Source organism: Coffea arabica, chromosome 2e (genome assembly GCF_036785885.1).
Source record: "Coffea arabica cultivar ET-39 chromosome 2e, Coffea Arabica ET-39 HiFi, whole genome shotgun sequence".
In the NCBI taxonomy this organism is placed as follows: domain Eukaryota; kingdom Viridiplantae; phylum Streptophyta; class Magnoliopsida; order Gentianales; family Rubiaceae; genus Coffea; species Coffea arabica.
Window position 1 is genome coordinate 14,463,085 of NC_092313.1, and position 4,387 is coordinate 14,467,471.

The window sequence follows — 4,387 nt, forward strand, 5'->3', positions numbered from 1 at the left end:
GCGGGGAAAAAAATTCCCCCCACCCCCGCCCCATTAGCCCCCCGCGGGGCACTATTGCCATCCTTACGTTTGATGATTCACATTACCATAATAACAAGTTTCCAATCATGGACATATATGTGAAAAATGAATAAAAGTTTCCTTATAAGAAATAAATATGTCCTCATTTAGATAAGTGACATATTATTGTTTATTAAAAGAATATTTATTTTTCGAAACATTATTTTCTTATCATTTAAAATTTGTATTTTCAAAAATAATTTTTATTGATATGATTTTGAACTTCATTATCCACTACAAGAGAACAGGCTTCTCGCAACATTTCCCCATCATTTTCGTGGTAAATTGTATATATTTAAAGTTTTATTGAAGTACAAATTATGGGGGACAAAATGCAATTAAAGATTTTTGGAACTTATATAGTATATGTTCCCCCTAATTTGACCTTGTATAAATTAAGCATGCTGAAAGGCGATTTAAGTGGCAAATCCAGTACGTATGTTTTGTAATTAACTTTTTTAAAAGCAATTGGAAGATGATATTACAAACATTATAGGCCAATTTGAATGTATAATTCTGCAAATGACAGGCCATGCTATACTCGCGCTGAGACAGACATTTCATCGGTTACACGAGAATGAGAATCAACTTATTTTTTGGGATGGCTTTTAAAGAATCAACAAAAACAGAAAAGCCAAACCCTCAAAAAAGGATTTATAGTCTTTCAAAAAGAAAGAAAAAAAAAAGAAGAAAGACAAAATTAAACTCTGGCTATTTTTGTAGTACCATCACTTTTAACACATTACCACCCAGAAACCCGTTTGAAGGGATCCACGCCATACGGCCCTTCAATTTAGTAAATAAGTAGTTAATATGCAGTACCTTCAATTTAGTAAGTAACTTGTGTCCAAGAAAAAAACACATTAAGTGATTAATATGCAGTTCAAACGGGCAACGGCCATTCAATTTAGTATGAAGTTTCCTGATCTGACCAATTTTGGAATTAGATTAACTAAGAGATGAAATGAATAACCATCTTACAGAAGTCAAATCACATGACAAATTGCATTTGCCAACACAAGTCGAGACGTAATTGAGAAAATTTTATCCCAAGTCGAAAGAGTTGTTAGTCTGTATTAACAAAGTAGTCTAATTAGGGGAAGGAAAAATTGGATGATATGGAGTGAAAGAGTGGACATGAAAATTTTTGAATTCGAAATTCCTCACTTCCTCAAGAATAAAAAGAAATGTGGTCTAACTTATTACCTAGTTGTCGTCCAATTAGAAGACTAATCTAACTTTGCAACAAAATTTATCATGCATTGTTCCTACTTTTCAATCTGCTTTACGTGTGGTGTGGGATTCACAAATCACAGTCCAACTTCGATTAGACGATACAGGATGAAGGAGAAATGATTAGTCATATGATTGAAATGATCACATCTGAACTTCGATTTTGTGGACAAATCAACAACATCTGATTGATAATAATGTTGACATGAAAGTCAAAAACTATAGTTCACATCATTTCAAGTGAAAATTCATACGGCTTTGAATAGTCTCCAAACATGAAAACATTTCTTTTACTTTCTCTAATTTTTGACTATTTCAACATGCAATGGTCGATATATATAAATCTACAATCCCATTACTTATGCTACAGATCTTCGAATCAAATTTCATTATTCTAAGACTGTTTGAGCTAGCATGGAAGGTGTTTGGCTATACTACCTTGCTCTTGCCTATATTCTTTTTTTTCTCGGGTTCAAGCTTTTATACAAGAGGTCTGTACCAAACCTCCCACCAAGTCCAACACCGACGTTCCCATTATAGGGCATCTCCATCTCCTAAAACCACGACTCTACAGAACTTTCCACAGCCTTTCTCTAAAATATGGTCCCATAATTTCTCTACAATTCGGCAACCGCCTTGTAGTGGTGGTGGCTTCACCATCACTGGTGGAGGAATGCTTCACCAAGAATGATATCGTGCTCGCCAACCGCCCTCAATTCCTCATAGGCAAATACTTGGGCTACAATCACACCTTTATAGGGAGCTCACAATATGGTGATCATCTGAGGAATCTTCGGCGGTTGTTTGCCATCGAAATATTCTCCACCAGTCGTTTGAACATGTTCTTGTCCATCAGGAAAGACGAAATCAGGCGCTTGCTTATCAAACTGTCTGAAAACTCACTCCAGAATTTTGCCAAGGTTGAATTGAAGTCTAAATTATCTGAGCTGTCGTTCAATATTATTATGAGGATGGTTTCTGGTAAACGATATTTTGGCATAGATGAAGATGAAGAAAACCATGAAGCAAAGCTGTTTAGGGACCTGATCATAGAGGTTTTCAAACTTGCTGGTGCATCAAACCCTGGAGATTTTTTGCCATTGTTAAGGTGGATAGATTACCAGAACTATGAGAAGAACTTGGTTAAAATTACTGCTAAAGTAGATGCTTTCTTGGAGGGATTAATAGATGAGCATCGTGGTCATAACAAAGATGCAAATACGATGATAGATCATCTGCTTTCTTTTCAAAAATCCCAGCCAGAGTACTACACCAACGAAATTATTAAGGGCATCATAGTGGTAAATATGGTGCTCTATTTTTCTTATAATTACTTAGCGCATTTTATTTTTGAATATGTATACCCAAATATTCCTTAGCCTAATCGCACTTAGAGCTGGAGGGTTCAAAATATTAAAAAAAGGAAAAAAAAAAAAAGAGGGGGATCGATCGTGGAGAATTTTTCAAAGATGAACAGTTGAAAAGAAGGTGCACTCTCCCTGGTCCACCACCAAGAAAAGTACATAAACAACAATAAGAAGAAATCAACTAGAAAACGAACAAAATTTTCAGTATCTTTTTTTTCCTTCTTGAGGACAAAAAAAAAAGCATAGTAGTGTTAATATACCGGAAATGAAAAAAAAAATTAATTGTTGTCATTTTTGTATATGAGGGAAAATTTGTCATAAGCATGCATCTAATTAATTTTTGTGATAATTCTTTTATATCAAAAATTCAAATAATTATAAATAGAACATGGGAGAGCAACCTTATGCATCCATTTAGGTTTAATATAAACATCTCGAAATAATTAAAATTGCCATTTAATTAGTCACAAACATTGATTACTCTTTTGGCTATTAATTGTAGGTCCTGCTCGTCGCTGGGACAGACACTTCAGCAGTGACAGTGGAATGGGCCTTGTCCCATTTGCTCAATAATCCTAAGGTGTTGGAGAAAGCTAGAGCTGAGCTGGAAACTCAAGTAGGAACTGATCGATTAATTGAAGAACATGACTTGGCCAATCTTCCTAATCTTCACAACATCATCTTAGAAACTTTTCGATTGTGTCCAGCAGCACCAATGTTAGTACCACATGAGTCGTCCGAGGATTGTAACATTGGAGGATACAACATTCCGCGAGGCGCGATGCTGCTTGTCAATGCCTGGGCAATTCACGGGGATCCAAATACTTGGGATGATCCCGAGAGCTTTAAACCTGAAAGATTTGAAGGGGTTGAAATTGCACCCTCAAAGCTGTTGCCCTTTGGGATGGGAAGGCGGTCTTGTCCTGGTGCTGGCCTTGCACAGCGGGTGATCGGTGTTGCATTGGGATCTTTGATTCAGAGTTTTGAATGGAAAAGATTTGGCGAGGACAGAATTGATTTGTCTGAAGGGAAAGGATTGATTATGCCCAAAGCTGAGCCATTGGAAGCTATGTGCAAAGCTCGCACCATCATTAGCAAGATTGTTCAAGAAGATGCATCAAGTGCCTAATTTTTTTTTTTTTTTTTTGATCACCAGGGGGTCAAACTTCACAACTTAGATGAGTTAAAAATAGATTTACGTTGTAAAACTAATAATACAAACTAAGAAGAGTGAAGAATAAAGGGATTAAAATAGAGACAAAGAAATAGTAGGACTATATCAGTCATTCACTTGTATTTCCGATGGTTACAAATGAGGCTTGTAGTCTTCTATTTATTGGTGTTATAAGACCAAAAGTATATGCACTAATATCATTACTATATAAAAGTATATTGAGTCTTGGCAATAGAGAGTATAAGTGTAAGCATATTTTGATCTTAGTTTTTGTTATGCCTAAATTACCCTTATGTCTTTTAATTAAAGTTATTGCATTTCAACCATGACACTAATAAGAAAAATGAAAAGTTTCAATAAATTACATCTAAAAAATGCTGGTAATTAAAATTAAAAACTGCCCGTTTACATCTATATTCACCAATAATATTGTTCATCTCTAATTATTGTATGTGTTAAAATTATTTCCAATTATTATATTTTTATGAGTTAAAATTAAAACTAAGTATGTTTTATATACATATTGGTTTAGAAGAAAATCAAGATTAATAAG

At 34.8% G+C, this 4,387-nt stretch overlaps 1 pseudogene; it reads left to right on the forward strand.

Annotated features, from left to right (window-relative positions):
- Positions 1-1,683: 1,683 nt before the first annotated feature.
- Positions 1,684-3,789, forward strand: LOC140036118 (cytochrome P450 81Q32-like; annotated as a pseudogene).
- Positions 3,790-4,387: the final 598 nt, after the last annotated feature.